The sequence below is a fragment of the Schistocerca americana genome, chromosome 9, assembly GCF_021461395.2.
Source record: "Schistocerca americana isolate TAMUIC-IGC-003095 chromosome 9, iqSchAmer2.1, whole genome shotgun sequence".
In the NCBI taxonomy this organism is placed as follows: Eukaryota; Metazoa; Arthropoda; class Insecta; order Orthoptera; family Acrididae; genus Schistocerca; species Schistocerca americana.
The window spans coordinates 29,205,378-29,224,724 of record NC_060127.1 but is presented as its reverse complement, the minus strand read 5'-3'; the positions used below and the strand labels follow the sequence as shown (position 1 = coordinate 29,224,724).

At 44.1% G+C, this 19,347-nt stretch overlaps 1 pseudogene; it reads left to right on the top strand.

Annotated features, from left to right (window-relative positions):
* Positions 1 to 2,492: 2,492 nt before the first annotated feature.
* Positions 2,493 to 2,610, top strand: LOC124551453 (annotated as a pseudogene).
* Positions 2,611 to 19,347: the final 16,737 nt, after the last annotated feature.

Here is a 19,347-nt window from a genome sequence, read left to right as displayed (position 1 = left end):
TCTCTGCAGCAGTTAACTCCATCTTCTCCACTGGCTATTGTGACAGTCAGTGGCTATCACTGAATAACGAAGAACATTGCGAGACGTTTCGCCTATGGTCCGCCATTGTACAAAGTCACATTTGCTGCCAAAGGGGTAGCCTACTGGCAGGAGCTGGCACCTATAACTTCAATGCTCTGTAGCGTCGGTGGATGACATTTCCAGACACAGGTTCCTATGCTCGATTTGTTCCTCAAGACATCGTCTCTAAGTTTATCGCGACCTTTGTAGGATATCCTGTTGATATACAGAACAGGTATTGACAGACATTTAGACGTGGTCCATCAGCGTACAAAGTCTCGTCTGCTGCTGAAGGGGTGGCCTGGTGACAGGCAGTGGCGCCTGTATCTACAACGCCTGTATCTACAACGCTCTATCAGCTACTGAAGCATCTTTCTCTTGTGTGGCTTGCAGGGGTTACGACCCCTGGGGAGGTGGGTGGGTTTTATTTCATGGCTGTGTGGCTTGTCCTTATGCTGGTGTGTAAGGCGTGTGACCTTGAAGGGGACTTAGCCGCTGAGCGAGGCAGCCGGGCAACACGGGCCCTAGTATTACTAGGCCCATGTTGCTGGAAAATCAAGTTGCGGGTTGCGCAATCGGGACTGATAAGGCGCGCTGGCACTGCGCGCACGGGTGGGGGGCAGGAAGTACATCCTGTTCTGAGGCAGCAGCAGTCTCATTCGACTCGAGGCAGGCGCACGAAGCACACAGCCATGCCGTACAGGAGGAGAATGTATAGAAGAAGGAGCAGACTACCAGTGTACAAGACAGTGGACACTTTCAGTTTTGTTCCTAATCATGTACTATAGCAATGTTTCTCAAGAAGAGCTACTGACTGGTCCTATCACATTTGTTGGTTGCAAGATTAACTTTTCATGTACTACTACTGAACTTGTTCCTGGTAATTCATGGTTAACACTTGCTATAGTACGAGGTAGTGATAAAGCATTACGTCTCCTGTTTCTTGTATATAATGAAAATGGTTTATCAGTATGTACCACACCTGTTCCATAGTACAGGTACCTGTTACATAGTACATAGTACAGCCATGCCGTACAGGAGGAGAATGTATAGAAGAAGGAGCAGACTACCAGTGTACAAGACAGTGGACACTTTCAGTTTTGTTCCTAATCATGTACTATAGCAATGTTTCTCAAGAAGAGCTACTGACTGGTCCTATCACATTTGTTGGTTGCAAGATTAACTTTTCATGTACTACTACTGAACTTGTTCCTGGTAATTCATGGTTAACACTTGCTATAGTACGAGGTAGTGATAAAGCATTACAAGGATTGGAGTCGTACTATGACAGAGACATTATCTCTTATCGCACCTTTTCAGTTGGTGTACAAGGTGATAGGAACTATGGAACAGGCCCGTGTTGCCCGGCTGCCTCGCTCAGCGGCTAAGTCCCCTTCAAGGTCACACGCCTTACACACCAGCATAAGGACAAGTCACACAGCCATGAAATAGGATGACGTTTCCGGAGATGGCCTCCTGCCCTCGATTTGTTCCTCAAGACACCCTCTACAACCTCATGAAATTTGCAAAAACATCATGTCTGGGACATGCAGATGTACAGTACAAAATTGATATAGATTTAGAATAAGAAATTATAAACGAAGATCTCAGAACCAGCTAATATTTACCTGCTTCACTGCAAAATTTTCCTTGTTCGTTCATATCCCCAGGTTGCGTATTTTTCCGCCCATGCATTTATGGGCGCGCATAAAACTGGAATAATGGGTCACCGCACTCGTGCGCGCGTGCCGCGGCGTATGAAAGGGGAGCATTACGCGTGATTAATACACACCACCCCCACCCCCGGTCATCTCGCATAAAGGTGGAGTAACGGTGACACAGGGAATATAGTCGGAATTTTCGGAGCGGAGTTCAAGCAATAAACATCGCTAAGGATTGAATATATTCGTAACAAATAATTCTACACGAAAATAGGGAAGCTGTAACTTTTGTTTCGGTGGAATATGCTTCTCTCCCCCCACACCCCCTAACCATCCTACCCAAACTCTCCCCCCCCCCCCCCCCACACACACACACACACACATCCGCGCGCGCACGTTCTCTCTCGGTTTCCACTGTCTGCATCGCTTCATACACACTGCCGCGATATTTTTGTTCCGTTTTTCGTGTGCTGTGATCCAATCCTTTTGTGAAATTGACAGCCGTTAACTAGAGTTATGCGTGTGTCGGACAGCAGGAGGAACTCGATAATTCAAAGCCAGCGGTCAGCTAATGCAGACTGGCAGATCGTCCACCGTTCAGTGTCTGAGCAGCACTCACTTCATTCTGGACTTAAGGGTGGCCAACCTATCATAGGACTGAAGACGGATTCACGTTTCAGCTACTTCTGTTATGTCAGACATATTTGAGCCAAAGTATCAGCTATCACATTTAACGAATTTATTTATTAGCACCACCACTAGTTAGTTTCAGGCAACGGCCTCGCCGCAGTGGATACACCGCTTCCCGTGAGATCAGCGAAGTTAAGCGCTGTCGGGCGTGGTCGGCACTTGGATGGGTGACCATCCAGGCCGCCATGCGCTGTTGCCATTTTTCTGGGTGCACTCAGCCTCGTGATACCAATTGAGGAGCTACTCGACCGAATAGTAGCGGCTTCGGTCAAGAATACCATCATAACGATCGGGAGAGCGGTGTGCTCACTCCACGCCCTTCCTGTCCGCATCCTCCAATGAGGATGACACGGCGGCCGGATGGTCCCGGTAGGTGACTCGTGGCCTGAAGACGGAGTACTAGTTAGTTTCAGCCACGGCGGCCGCATCTGCTATGGTTACAACAATTTGAAAGAGTTTATGCAGACTCATGCGACAAATTAAGATTTGCACCAAGGCTGGGATTCGATTCTGGGTGTCCTACTCACTAGACAGACACGCTGACCACTACGACACCCTGGCACAGTGACTTCGCAAAACTGCACAGCCTCCCTCCCAAATCCAAATTCCCATTCGCGCCTCAGGCTACCTGGTATTCCCACCAAACTCAAAGACCATTGTAGCTGAAAGTGGTCTTGTTGGCTCAAACTGTTCGTAAAGCTAACGAGTAAAACAGCAACTTGTGCTGTAGTTGGAAACGTAAAGCTTCATGGACCATGACCACATAATTCGAAAGGTTCACCAGCAACTAGGACGACCAGTCGCGCAAACCTTCACTGAATGAAACTTAAGGCAAATTTTTTTATTTATTTATATATTTTTGCCGGCCGCTGTGGCCGAGCGGTTCTAGGCGCTCCAGCCTGGAACCACGCTGCTGCGACGGTCGCAGGTTCGAATCCTGCCTCTGGCATGGATGCGTGTGATGTCCGTATTTTAGTTAGGTTTAAGTAATTCGAAGTCTATGGGGACGGATGACCTCAGATGTTAAGTCCTATAGTGCTCAGAGCCATTTTAACCATTTTAGCTCTTTTTCCTCATATAAACCTAGTGGCCTCCATGCATAGAGACACAGCACTCTCTGAGGAATTCCCAGTGTTTGCCTGGAAGTGCCATGAGAAAGCTAATACTGCCTTTTTTAAACTGGAGCATGAAAGGTATTTTATATTAAAAAACTTTTAACTCTGCTATTGAGGTACTCCATTTTAGAATCACCATCACTGCGCACAATTCATACAAAAGTTTTTGTTTGAGATTTAAATGAGGGAAATAAATATTCCTTAGACTTAATTGATAAGAACTTTTGGTTCACTGAGGAATCAGAGAAGAACGCTTGTGTGCCTTTCTTGGATGTTTTGGTTAAACGGATGTGGCATTCACTTTGTCGTAAGCCCACGCATACCGGCTCGTAACTACGGTCATCGAATTGTCGTCAGCCGTCATGAACTATGAGAGTGCTTAAAATCCCTTTCCAAGGAGTTGTCACAGTCTCAGATGCAGACAGTTTGCCTAAAGGGGTCACCCAGCAAGGAAATCGCTTATTCTACGCTGCAGATTGGCAGGGCACAATGAGTAAAACTAAAAATCGGAAATAATACACTCCTGGAAATGGAAAAAAGAACACATTGACACCGGTGTGTCAGACCCACCATACTTGCTCCGGACACTGCGAGAGGGCTGTACAAGCAATGATCACACGCACGGCACAGCGGAGACACCAGGAACCGCGGTGTTGGCCGTCGAATGGCGCTAGCTGCGCAGCATTTGTGCACCGCCGCCGTCAGTGTCAGCCAGTTTGCCGTGGCATACGGAGCTCCATCGCAGTCTTTAACACTGGTAGCATGCCGCGACAGTGTGGACGTGAACCGTATGTGCAGTTGACGGACTTTGAGCGAGGGCGTATAGTGGGCATGCGGGAGGACGGGTGGACGTACCGCCGAATTGCTCAACACGTGGGGCGTGAGGTCTCCACAGTACATCGATGTTGTCGCCAGTGGTCGGCGGAAGGTGCACGTGCCCGTCGACCTGGGAATGGACCGCAGCGACGCACGGATGCACGCCAAGACCGTAGGATCCTACGCAGTGCCGTAGGGGACCGCACCGCCACTTCCCAGCAAATTAGAGACACTGTTGCTCCTGGGGTATCGGCGAGGACCATTCGCAACCGTCTCCATGAAGCTGGGCTACGGTCCCGCACACCGTTAGGCCGTCTTTCGCTAACGCCCCAACATCGTGCAGCACGCCTCCAGTGGTGTCGCGACAGGCGTGAATGGAGGGACGAATGGAGACGTGTCGTCTTCAGCGATGAGAGTCGCTTCTGCCTTGGTGCCAATGATGGTCGTATGCGTGTTTGGCGCCGTGCAGGTGAGCGCCACAATCAGGACTGCATACGACCGAGGCACACAGGGCCAACACCCGGCATCATGGTGTGGGGAGCGATCTCCTACACTGGCCATACACCACTGGTGATCGTCGAGGGGACACTGAATAGTGCACGGTACATCCAAACCGTCATCGAACCCATCGTTCTACCATTCCTAGACCAGCAAGGACACTTGCTGTTCCAACAGGACAATGCACATCCGCATGTATCCCGTGCCACCCAACGTGCTCTAGAAGGTGTAAGTCAACTACCCTGGCCAGCAAGATCTCCGGATCTGTCCCCCATTGAGCATGTTTGGGACTGGATGAAGCGTCGTCTCACGCGGTCTGCACGTCCAGCACGAACGCTGGTCCAACTGAGGCGCCAGGTGGAAATGGCATGGCAAGCCGTTCCACAGGACTACATCCAGCATCTCTACGATCGTCTCCATGGGAGAATAGCAGCCTGCATTGCTGCGAAAGGTGGATATACACTGTACTAGTGCCGACATTGTGCATGCTCTGTTGCCTGTGTCTATGTGCCTGTGGTTCTGTCAGTGTGATCATGTGATGTATCTGACCCCAGGAATGTGTCAACAAAGTTTCCCCTTCCTGGGACAATGAATTCACGGTGTTCTTATTTCAATTTCCAGGAGTGTACAAACAGGAGAGCATACCAGCTAAATCTGTAAGTGTTCTTCCTTTCAGTGACAGGAACGGTCATTCGGACAAGCAAAGCCTAGTAAACATTACCTCTAAGTTCTATACATTACAAGCTAAAATGTAAATTTTAGTGACGCAAAAGTAAAATTGGATGGAAGTTTCTTGATATTTCCTCACCACCTTTCTCCACGGGAGAATTAACTTCAGCACATTAAGCCCTTTTGGATGACACTGGCTACAACAATACTATACTAATTGCAAATGAACAGTATTTAATTGACTTTCGTCATATTTTATGACAGTATGAGAAGCACTAGAGTTTTTTGGTTTTGTGGTCTTATTTTGGATGGTGTAGTAAGGATTGAATTGATGTTGCTGAAGTTATGTGTACTGGCTGGCGTTGGCTCATCCTTGGCAGTACCGAGAAAACACGGAAGCCTCTTTTGTTCATTAGACTTGTCTCTAAGGATCTTGTTAATGACAGAGCAGGAACATTTAGTTACTGTAGCTGGGAAGTTAACAGGCTTAAAGGAAATCTGTGTTTTGATTACTGGTAATCTCTATTGCTTCAAAAAACAGAAACCTGTGCATCTTTAAATTCTGATCACAGCCGTGTCTATGTGATCTTGGTAGGTTCCAACATCTGTCGCACTTAGGAAACACAGATCGTCATGAGTAGATGCCACAACTGTCAAACTCCAAACGGCCATATTTCCCTCTCAAACCAGAGTGAGAAATGTGTGGCGTTTAGATGAAGAGCTGTGGTATATTCCTAGATTCATTACTTAAAGTTGGTTCTTAAAACTTTCTAAGAAGGCTGTAACTTGATAATTTGCGTCTGCCTTCAGTCATTCGCCAGTTCAGTTCTTTCAACGCTCTCTATTGCCTCAAATAAATCTGATATCATTCATGCTGCACACTCAAGCAATACTTTAAAATGACAGATTTGTAAGCAATCGCCTTCGCACACTCATTGCAGTTGCCTAATATTCAACCAGTCGGCTTATGTCAGCCACTGGCATTATCTGCAGCTGAACGTATGAGATAGTTGTGTTCCTTATCCCTACATATTCTTAAACCTAGAAATTTGTATGAATAGGCACATTCCAGTTGTCACTGATTCGTATTTACTTTTGTTTTGTGTGCTGTACAGTTCTACATTTCTGAACATTTCATGTAAGTTGGAAATCTTTGTACCTCTTTAATGTCTTTTCGAGGTCCAACTGAATATCTGTGCACATTTTTTCTGATAGTGCTTCATTGTATATAGCTGCATCGTCTGAAAAAGAGCTGAGGCTATTCATTGATATTGTCTGCAAGGTCATTCATTTACATCATGAACAGCAATGGTCCCAACACAACTTCTACTTCTGTTGATGACTCTCCACCCCAGATTAACATGGGGCACGTTTCCCACCAAAAAGTAGTCGCGAATCTTACCAGATGCCAAATACGATCGTACTCTTGATTTTAAGGCTATGCTGGACGTTCTATCAAAGATCCCATTCGTTGATACACCTTCCCTACAAAGTTACCTGCATGATCGTTGCAATTTAAGTTGTACCTAACCACAGTCCCTAGGTACATGTGTGAATCGACATCTAAATTTTTGTCACTTCATTGTTCAGTGTCAACGGCCAGTTTTTGTGTCAACTGAGTACCTTCACTAGACAATTTTGTAATTTGTTTTCATCTACTAGAAGGCAAATAGGATCATCATCGTCATAACACATCATAGCAGCTGTGGTTGTGTCTTTATATATATATATATATATATATATATATATATATATATATATATATACATGCAAGTGGCTCATCCTCAGTTGAGGATGCGGATAGGAGGGGCGTGTGGTCAGCACACCGCTCTCTCGGTCGTTATGATGGTTTTCTTTGACCGGAGCCGCTACTATTCGGTCGAGTAGCTCCTCAATTGGCATCACGAGGCTGAGTGCACCCCGAAAAATGGCAACAGCACATGGCGCCTGGATGGTCACCCAGCCTAGTGCCAGCCACGCCCGACAGCGCTTAACTTCGGGATCTCACGGGAACCGGTCTATCCACTGCGGCAAGGCCGTTGCCTATCATATATATATATAGGGTGTAAATTTAGGAATTAGAGTTTGACAAATGTAGACATAAATATTAATTTTTTCTGCAGAATCCTCTCTCTCAAACCCCACCCTACGGGTAGAGAGGGAGAGTTTTAGTTTTAGCAAATCAAAATTTACAAAGTAAATAAGTATTTTTTATTTATCCATAATCATTTTCCTCGGAAAAACGAGAACATGGATTTTCTTGAATTACAGCGCCAACTACAAAAAATCAAAACAAATGATTAAGACAAAATGTACGTAGTTCTTTATATAGTATCTGAATCTGCAATAAGAAATGGGGGTTCCCATTTGAAATTTTAAAGTTGCCTCCCGCCCCACCCCCAGGGGGCTGGGGTGGCTGGCTAATTTTAGCACTAGCAGATGTCCCCCTCGAAAATAATCAACTTTGGATTCTTCACATTTTTTGGTGTGAAGCTTATTTTTTGAGTTATTCTGGTTTGTCGTCTCAAAATTTACACCCTGTATAAATGTTGAGACACAACCAGAGCTGCTACCTTAGACTGCGAGTGTATATATATATATATACTGCTGGCCACCGTAAATGCAACACCAAGAAAGACAAGAGGTAGCACAACAAAATTTATTTTGTAGATAACATGTTGACCAAGTGTCAAATGATTACGTTTACAAACGTCTGTGACATGTGGTTCCTGCCAGAATCAGTAGCCAGAGTAGCCGCCATTGTTGGAGATCACCGCTACCACACGTCTCGGCATTGAGTCAAAGAGACGTTGGATGTGTTCCTGGGGTACAGCAGCCCAAGCAGCTTCCACACGTTGCCAAAGATCATCTGGTGTGGCAGCTGGGGATGTAATCTGGGTCACTCGTTGAGCAACCATGGACCACATGTTTTCTATCGGCGAAAGATCCGGAGAGCGAGCCGGCCAGGGAAGCAATTCAATCTGGTTATTGACGAAGAACCTTTGGTCAATGCGTGCCACGTGTGGTCACGCATTATCCTGTTGAAATATGGCTGTGGCCGAGCCCTGAAGGTAAGGAAGGACAACTGGCTCCAGCACCTCGGATATGTAGCGCCGGCTATTTAAAGTACCGGCAATGCGTACTAGAGGCGTGCGAGAGTAATATCCAATACCGCCCCATACCATAATACCCGGTGCAAGACCAGTGTGACGGTGCATAATGCAGCTGTCCAGCATCCTCTCTCCACGGTGTCTCCACACTCGAATCCGACCATCGTGGTGCTGCAGACAGAAGCGTGCCTCGTCAGTAAAGACAACGTCATTCCATTCTGCCGTCCACATCCGTCTGTCATCACACCATTGGCGACGGAGACGTCTGTGGTTCTGCGTCAATGGTAGACGAAGCAATGGACGTCTTGCGGACAGACCACTCTGCTGTAAACGGCGTCGAATGGTACGCGCAGACACTGGATGATGCGTTACAGACGCAATGTGCTGTGCTATGGTTTGGGGTGTCACTGAGTGATCCGTCACTGCCATGTGCACAATTTGCCTGTCAGCACGTGCAGCGGTGCACCGAGGTGAATGCGATCGACCACGTCGGTCCGTCGTACCCTCCTGCATCCAACGGTCACATATCCGCATTACAGTTGTTTGGTTTCGTCCAACACGACTAGCGATTTCTCTGTATGATAATCCACAATCTCGGTAAGCCACTATCCTTCCTCTGTCGAACTCGGATACGTGATCAAACGATGTTCGCTGTTCTCTACGAGGCATAACTGATCGTCTTGTGAAACAACCACAAGGTAAACACACGTGTCGAACGTACACTCGTCGAAATCGCCAAGCCTTAAATGGCGCTATGAGGTGGCGCCACAGGCGCGCGTGATGTGCGTCTGCGCTGAAATTCTAATCAGTTGCATATCTCATCGCTGCAAACCCATGGTGCAAATTTCACTTGATTCGGATGCTTCCTTCAGGGTGTTGCATTTACGGTGGCCAGCAGTATATATATATATATATATATATATATATATATATATATCTTTCACTCATACCTGTGACCGTCTGATCCAACGTCGTTTCGACTCGACAAGTTCTAGTTACTTGCTGCGTAATGTGACTTTGGCGACCGGAAATAATGAAATCTGAGACGAGATACGGCCGGTATGCAATTTGATTGGAAGCCACGTGTGATGAACGGTGACAAAAGATATCGAGGATGGAATATGGAACGAACTTGAGACCTGTGTTCTGTAATTGAGGTCCATGTGGAATGAATTAGGTTTCCCAGTAGCGTTTGTAGTGTGAAACGTACATTCCCCGCATTACATTTCATTTCCGTTTTACTGCAGTTCCGTACTTAATTTCTTCGGTGTTCTTGTATCCCCTTTCCTTTCACGTGAAAGGATTTGTGGCTGTGATACCTGTTGCTTCACTGTTCCACCTCCTATCCTGTTTTTGTGGTGCATTTTCGGGCGTGACCACGTTTATTTATCATATTCATCCATATTTTTCGCATGAGATACTACGTATTTCTTTACAATGGGATTCCATTCAGGAGTTCCCATTTCTCTACTTTCCGAGCGTTTATTGTACAGCGTTTCTTTGCAGTACACAGGAAAAAAGAGAGAAAACCTGTTTCAAAGGCAATAACCGTAAATATTCCGCTCAAGAATAGCGGCCGCAACCACAGATAACGTAAATTGTCCAAGATCCATTAAAAGCTAAAGTTCAGAGGCAATAAAAGGAATCGATTGCTGGTGAGATACGCTACAACGGGACGAAACTAGAAATGGCTTGAAATCGAATCCAGCCACACTAAGTTCTTTAAGCGCCCTTACGAATTCATGAACTGTTGTTATTGATTTTATTGTCCTCACGTAATTTGTGTGACGTCCAACACTTTATTATAAATCAAGTACTTGTAAAAATGGATTGAAAACATAAGACATTGGAAGAGAGGGTTAAAAGTGCAGTGTAACGATATACCAAGATATGTAGGATATATAAGAATTAAAGGCAAAGCGAAGGGAAACTACGCTGGAGACCTCTTCCAAGTCAATGAGGCCAAGGTAACACCGCAGACAGACTTTATGTGGGAAAAGTAGTCAACAGTAGCGTTTATTACAGAACTAAGAAAAGCATTATGAAGAAACCTGACCAAATAATCAGAAATAGAATAATAAATTCAGAAGGTCTTCAGGACATAAAAGACAAAGTATCAGGAACATGCACGGAATAACGTAAAAGAGAGTATGGGAAGTAGATCAGAGATACGGCAAAAAAAATAGAAAACGACAAAGAAAAAGAGTAACTGATGTTTAGAGAAACCATTTTTACGCATTAATTTTTGTGAAATTTCACGAGAAGAATACTAATTTTTGCATTATTTCACGACATGGATAATACTGTATCATTTTAATTTCACTTTCATGAAATTCTAAAATTTATCATTCAGGGTTTCATTATTGTGGTTCTGAATTTTTTAAATGAATAATAGATGTACACGTTACTAATAAACATCCAATACTACTTTATTATATTCCTGATTATGATTAAATAACACATATGTTGCATTATCATTGTTTATCATAGCCATGCTTAGCATACGTTACAGTGGAACTCCCTGTCATTACCAATGACAATGAAATTATACTTCTAAGAAAATCTCTCTGCTTCACCGAATGAACAAGAAACCCAAACAGACTTCAACACAGCATTTACAAAGTTCATTGCTTGTAGTGACAGAATTATTTCAACCTGTTGCCTGGGATATTTTTCAGTTTGATTTATCAGAATATCTTTAAAAACAAGGTAACCAGAAATAATATTGTTTTAACACTTATCACCGAAATGTTTGTATAGTTTAACCTACATCAACTGGATGAAATACACCATTCAAAAGGCCAAACAGCAAGTTAATATCACTTGGGGACATGCACTTTTCAATTTTGTTTACAGCTAAAATACCAACATTTTGAAAGAGTAGAGCCGCTTTACTTGTTAATGAATCACTAAATCCATCAAAAATCATACTAACTAGTTCACCAACATGACTACAAGCAATTACGTTCAACCTGTCCTTCAGATGTGATACTTTTTAAACCAACAGATGAGAAAAGGGATAATTAGAACCTTCTAATTCCAAAACAACGTCTGCATTAAACTTACAATTTTCAAAAACAAATCTTGTTTGGACTTTTACCAGGATGCAAAACGTGGCAAGCTCCATGTCTACCAACCAATTTACTATGGGACTATATTTTAGCGACAGTTGTTTCAAAAATGAGAGGAGGATCTCTAAGTTTGTATGTATGTAAGAGGCGGCTTTCAACCAACATCCCCATCAACTCAACACAGGCACCGGGTACAATGAAACTAACATATCTGGAAAGTCTTCGTCCAAGTATGACATATGAAAACAGTTCAAGGTATTATGCTATTTCAAAGTCTTTTGCAAGACATCACTGAACTAGCTTAATTTATGAACCCAGCAAGTGATCTGATTTAAATTTCTCCCATAATGCCATTCAGTAGATGACAACATATTAACATATACGAGGCCAAATTAGTTATTACAAACTTTACATTCTTATGGTCAATTTCCGAAGTATTCCAAGAATGTAGCATCGTTTGGGAACACATTCTGCTGTTCACGACATCTAGACTTGCTCATTCTAACAAAAGTATTTCCTGTTAAGATACTAAATCTTGAGTTTTGATCAAGACTCCGACACACAGCGACCGGAAGCGTCGGTAAATTCGTCATAGATTAGAGGTAAGCCCGATTTATGCTTGCTAATAATAATTCCAATCCCGAATAAAGCAGGTGTTGACAGATGTGAAAATTACCGAACTATCAGTTTAATAAGTCACAGCTGCAAAATACTAACGCGAATTCTTTACAGACGAAAGGAAAACAGTTGAAGCCGACCGCGGGGAAGATCAGTTTGGATTCCGTAGAAATGTTGGAACACGTGAGGCAATACTTATCTTAGAAGAAAGATTAAGGAAAAGCAAACCTACGTTTCTAACATTTTTAGACTTAGAGAAAGCTTTTGACAACGTTGACTGGAATACTCTCTTTCAAATTCTAAAGGTGGCAGGGGTAAAATACAGGAAGCGAAGGGCTATCTACAATTTCTACAGAAACCAGATGGCAGTTATAAGAGTCGAGAGGCACGAAAGGGAAGCAGTGGTTGGGAAGGGAGTGAGACAGGGTTGTAGCCTCTCCCCAATGTTATTCAATCTACATATGGAGCAAGCAGTAAAGGAAACAGAAGAAAAATTCGGGATAGGTGTTAAAATCCATGGAGAAGAAATAAAAACTTTGAGATTCGCCGATGACATTGTAATTCTATCAGAGACAACAAAGGACTTAGAAGAGTAGTTGAACGGAATGGACAGTGTCTTGAAAGGAGGATATAAGATGAACATCAACAAAAGCAAAACGAGGATAATGGAATGTAGTCGAATTAAGTCGGTTGATGCTGAGGGAATTAGATTAGGAAATGAGACGCTTAAAGTAGTAAAAGAGGTTTTGCTGTTTGGGAAGCAAAATAACTGATGATGGTCGAAGTAGAGAGGATATAAAATGTAGACTGGCAACGGCAAGGAAAGCGTTTCTGAAGAAGAGAAATTTGTTAACATCGAGTATAGATTTAAGTGTCAGGAAGTCGTTTCTGAAACTATTTGTATGGGATGTAGCCATGTACGGAAGTGAAACATGGACGATAAATAGTTTGGACAAGAAGAGAATAGAAGGTTTCGAAATGTGGTGCAACAGAAGAATGCTGAAGATTAGATCGGTAGATCACATAACTAATGAGGAGGTATTGAATAGAATTGGGGAGAAGAGGTGTTTGTGGCACAACTTGACTAGAAGAAGGGACCGGATGGTAGGACATGTTCTGAGCCATCAAGGAATCACAAATTTAGCATTGGAGGGCAGCGTGGAGGGTAAAAATGGTAGAGGGAGACCAAGAGATGAATACACTAAGCAGATTCAGAAGGATGTAGGTTGCAGTAAGTACTGGGAAATGAAGAAGCTTGCACAGGATACAGTAGCGTATAAAGCTGCATCAGATCAGTCTCAGGATTGAAGACCACACAACAGCAACAGCATTTCGCTTGCACAACATGGTACGCATTTCTTCCATAGTCGGCTAGTTGTAAATCCTAAAAAAAGAAAAAAAGAAAAAATGAGATAGATTTACTCTCAGTGAAGTTTCATTGATAGATAGTACGCCCGTTTGAAGCCATTTCTAGGTTGCAGAGTCGTCTACCTTCTCCAGCGGGACGTTGGCCTTGACTAGGATCACACTAGTTTCGTGAATAAATTCTGCCTTTCCACGCTCAGCTTTCTTTTGCTCATTTAACGGGAGTTCTACTGTTCCCTACTGTTTCACTGTTGCAATGCTTACTTTACGTTCTAAGCTTTCCTGATTTTTAACGCAAAGTTTTGAGACAGTATCATTTTTCTCTCACGAGCATTACATAATCTTCACATTGAAATGTTGCTTTCCGCTATTTATAAACCTTCCGTCACAAACGGTTTATCACTGCTTTTCTCCGTAACACTATTCGCGAACTACAACCTGTCATTTGCCGAACAGGCGTTGCGAAGAGAGCGGATAGTTTATGCTGCGGGGGAGTCGGGATGCGAAGGGAAACAAAGTTATGCTGCGGGGGAGTCGGGATGCGGAGGGAAACTAAGTCCGCCTCCACTTACGGTAGGCACGCAGTGCAGTCAACAGAAACTTGTATTTTGAGTTTCCACGAGCTCCTGATAATAGGCTTCATTTTCTGCACTGGAGCAGAAGTAACCCTACAACGCGCCAACACTCGCGTCATCACTCATTTTCGAAAATAGTCACAATGAACATTACAGCTCAGCAACAAAGCAGACGACAAAGCAGCTAAGAACGGCTATCTATACGCTGCACAGCTGGCAACAAACGTCTAGAGATCGCTACGGCACGAAGTTTCCCGACTCTTGCCGACTGCTACCGATCAGAGCTACGGAGTCTGCGTGCTGAGTAATAGTTTCCACAGAGTACTGACTGTAGTCACTTTATTTATTGTACTTGAACCAAGACGCCGCAATACACCAACCGTCTGTGCAGTCGGCCGTGCAGCCAGGAGACGTCATTAGGGATTTCCAGAATATTAGCACTGTAGCGTAAATAGACAAGCCGAGGGTAAGTTCCTAGCCACCCCGACGACAGTAATCCAAGCATTTCATATCACAAGAAGCCTGGAGTAAAAGTCGGCAATATTTGTGCCGAATTACTTAGAAAAATAACTGGCCCTCCTTAAACTCATTCACTCTTTGGCGTCATGTATTAAAAGATTTTTACGGAATATTAAAGATAACAGGTATTTCTGTCCTGTTGATGAATCTTCGTTCTCTCTTCCCTTTCACTCACAGATATAATCATGGTACGAAATTCTCTACAAATGGCCGAGCGGTTCTAGTCGCTACAGTCTGGAACCGCGCGACTGCTACGGTCACAGGTTCGAATCCTGCCTCGGGCATGGATGTGTGTGATGTCTTTAGGTTTTTTACGTTTAAGTAGTTCTAAGTTCTAGGGGACTGATGACCTTAGAAGTTAAGTCCCATAGTGCTCAGAACCATTTGAACCATTTTTTTCTCTACAAATTTTGTTGTCATAAGTAAGTTTAGCTTTAAAACTACGTTATCGTATTAATTTGCGGAAATAAGATCATTATTTTCTTAACCAGAAACATATGATTCTTAAAGACTTCACAAAACGCTTCAAAATGGCTTCTGACGGGTATGTCGTTAGTGCGAAAAAAATTATGCCTCTTCTGATGTTGGTATATTACCCTATTTCGTCCACACAATGATAGAAAAGTGGCAGACTCTAGGAGGATATGTGGTTTATCGGGTGCTCAAGTGCGGGATCATCAGCGCCCGTACAAAGTCCCAATTTTTTGCACAGTCCAATTTTTTACTCAGTTCAATCTGTCCACTGTCACGAATGATGATGATGATGGAATGATAAGGACAACACAAACACACACCCCCCGGGCAGAGAAAATCCCCAACGCGGGCGGGAATCGAACCCGGTTCCCCGTGATCCAGGGGCAGCAACGGTAGCCACTAGACCAGGAGCTGCGGACGGCAGACGCTAGGATTATACAATTCAGACATGAAAATACAAAGCAACTTGTATAATAGAATAAATATGCTTGGAAGAAAGAGAACGTAATAAACTCGGATATTTAAAACCTGTAAACTGAACACACCACATATAAATGACATATTTACGAATATATCTCTTCTCATAAAAATTTGAAACAGATCGATGTGTTTTGTGTCATAACACACCAAGCAAAATGCTTGTCAAAGTAACAAAAAGGTACCCATCGGTTCACAAATAATCTCCGTGTCTAGCAAAACTGAGGACCGTGTTACACACCGAAAATTTGTGGCTGTCGCTGTTAGAGGCCATTATATTGCACGACTCCTTTCTATGCCAATTTTTCTTCCTGTTTCGGCCACTATACATATGCATGGTTGATTGAATCCCTTTGTTTACATACATTCACATCCAGTGGACAGAAAAGAGGCCAATGAGGTTGGTTGATTGGTTGAAGCGGACAGGGGATCAACCAGCGAAGTCATCGGTCCCATCGGATTAGGGAAGGATGGGAAGAAGAAGCTGTGCCCTTTCAAAGGAACCATCGAGCCATTTACCACAAGCAATTTAGGGAAATCACGGAAAACCTAAATCAGGATGGCCTGACGCGGGTTTGAACCGTTGTCCTCCCAAATGAGAGTCCAGTGTGCTAACCACTGCGCCACTTCACTCGGTGTAACAAGGTTGGTCTCCCGTTCGAAATAAAAAATAAAAATTAAGGACGTGTTAACGGAGCTCTTAGATTTTCAGTTTAATGCGAACAACTACCAAATACTGCTTCTCTTGTGTTGTAAACAGCTTTCTCTTAAAAACCACTAATTATTTATTTAAATATACTACAATTTTTTTAACTTCTGAACAACCTATTACCAAATACATTGAAGTGCCTATGAAACTGGTACATCTGCCTAATATCGTGTAGGATATTCAATTGTTTAAATGTGTGTGAATTCCTAAGGGAACAAACTGTTGAAGTCATCGGCACCTAGACTTACACATTACTTAAGCTAACTTATGATAAGAACAGCACACACAAACCCATGCCCGAGGGAGGACTCTAACCTCCGGTGGGCGGGCCCGCACAATCCGTGACACGGCGCCTCAGACCGAGCGGCCACTCCGCGCTTCTCATGTCTGGAGAGTTCGGTGACTAGCGTAAGTGTTTAAAGTCAGAGGAGTGCTCCTGGAGCCACTCTGTAGCGATTCTGGACGTGTGGGTTGTCGCATTGTCCTGCTGGAATTGCCCAAGTCCGTCGGAGTGCACAATGGACATGAATGGATGCAGGTGATCAGACAAGCTGTTTAAAGACGTGTCACCTGTCAGAACCATATGTAGAGGTACCGGGGGTCCCATATGACTCCAACTGCACACGCCCCATACCATTGCAGAGCCTCCACCACATTGATCAGTCCCTTGTTGGCATGCAGGTTGCATGGATTCATGAGGTTGTCTCCATAACCATACAGGATCATCCGCTCGATACAATTTGAAACGAGACTCGTCCGACGAGGCAACATGTTTCCGGTTATCAACAGTCCAATGTCGGTGTTGACGACCCAAGGCGAGGCGTAGAGCTTCGTGTTGTGCAGTCAACAAGGGTACACGAGTGGTCTTTCGGCTCCGAAAGCCCATATCGACGATATTTCGTTGAATGGTTCGCACGCTGACTCTGGTTGATGACCCAGCATTCAAATCGGCAGCAATTTGCGAAAGGGTTGTGTGGTGTCACCGCCAGACACCACACTTGCTAGGTGGTAGCCTTTAAATCGGCCGCGGTCCGTTAGTATACGTCGGACCCGCGTGTCGCCACTATCAGTGATTGCGGACCGAGCGCCGCCACACGGCAGGTCTAGTCTAGACTCCCTAGCACTCGTCCCAGTTGTACAGCCGACTTTGCTAGCGATGGTTCACTGTCTGCATACGCTCTCATTCGCAGAGACGACAGTTTAGCATAGCCTTTAGCTACGTCATTTGGTACGGCCTAGCAAGGCGCCATATTCAGTTACTATGTATCCCGATAGTATTGTGAATCATGTACCGTCAAGAGCGACGTTCATCATTAATGGATTAAAGTTGAGTATCGAACTAATTAAGTCCTCATTCTGAATTATAAGTCCTTGTCATGTTCCTGACCTCACGTCAGTATAGTCCTTCCTACCTCACGCCAGCCTGCGTGAGCTAAAACGCGTGCATTTCGGCCTCCACTAGTAACACGGTGTTGGCTCTTCTGCCAACACAGCAGGTTGCACTTCTGACGCGTTGAACTATTCTCTTAAGTCATTGGCCCTGTTCTTGCAGGATCTTTTTCCATCCGCAGCGGTGTCAGATGTTTCATGTTTTACCCTAGTCGTGATATTCACAGTACACTAGTAAAACGGTCATCAGGGAAAATCCCTACTTCATCGCTACCTCGGAGATGCTGTGTCCCATCGCTCGTCCGCCGACTATTACACCACCTTCAAACTCACTTCACTCTTGATAACCTGTCATTGTAGCAGCGGTAACCGATCTAACAATTGTGTCAGACACTTACTGTCTTATATAATCGTTGCCGACCGCAGCGCCGTATTCTGCCTGTTAATGCATGCATTTGAATACGCATACCTATAACAGTGTCTTTGGCGCTACAGTGTAAAATCTTTGAGGGCAGTGGCAAGAAAGTGCCTATTCACTCTGGTGTGTAGAATTTATGACACTGGCGATATACCATCTGACTTCTGGAAAACATCATCCACTCATTTCCGTAGATGCCAAGTGCCGACAAGTACGAAAATTACTGCACAACCAGCTTAAAAGCCCATGTATCCATGTTACTAACAAGAATAATATGAAGAAGAACGGAAAAGGAAATTGACGATTAATTTTGATTCAGGAAGGCAAAGGCACCAAGGCGACAGTTCTGAATTTGTGGTTAACAATGGAAGCAAGACTGAAGCAGAATTAAGACACATTCATAGGCTTTGTCGACCTGGAAAAACCATCGACAATGTAAAGTGTTGCAAGACCGATGGAGGGGTGTGCTAAAGCGAAAGACAGGTAATATGCAATACATACAATAATCAGGAAAGTGTAATAAATTGGAAGACCAAGAACGAAGTGCTCCAATTAAAACCAGAATAAAACAGGGATATAGCCGGAATGTAGTCTTTCGCCCCTATGGTTGAGTCCATATCGAAGAAGCAATGACCGAAATGAGATTCATAAGTGGGATTAAAATTCAGGGTAAAGGATATCAATGATACGATTCGCTGATGAGATTTCTAGCGTGAGAAATGAGAGCAGCGAGAAACTTAACATCGGAACGGGGGGAAACGAAGTAGTTTAAGTTAAGTAATTCTGCTATCTAGGGAGAAAAATAAACCTTGACGGACGGAGTGAAGGTGACGTAGAAAGCACACTATCTCAGGCAAGGAGGGAATTATTGGCCAAGAGAAGTCTATTGGTATGAAACGTAGGCTGAATTTGAAGAAGGAGTATCTGCGAATGTCCATTTGGAGCACAGCATCGTATGCTAATTGAACAACGGCTGTGGAAAAATCTGAACAAAAGGGAGTGGTACAGAAGAATGTTGTAAATTAAGTGGACTGATAGGGTGAGGGATGACGTGGTTCACCGCAGATCAGCGAGGAAAGGAATATATGGAAATCACTGACAAAAAGAAGGGAC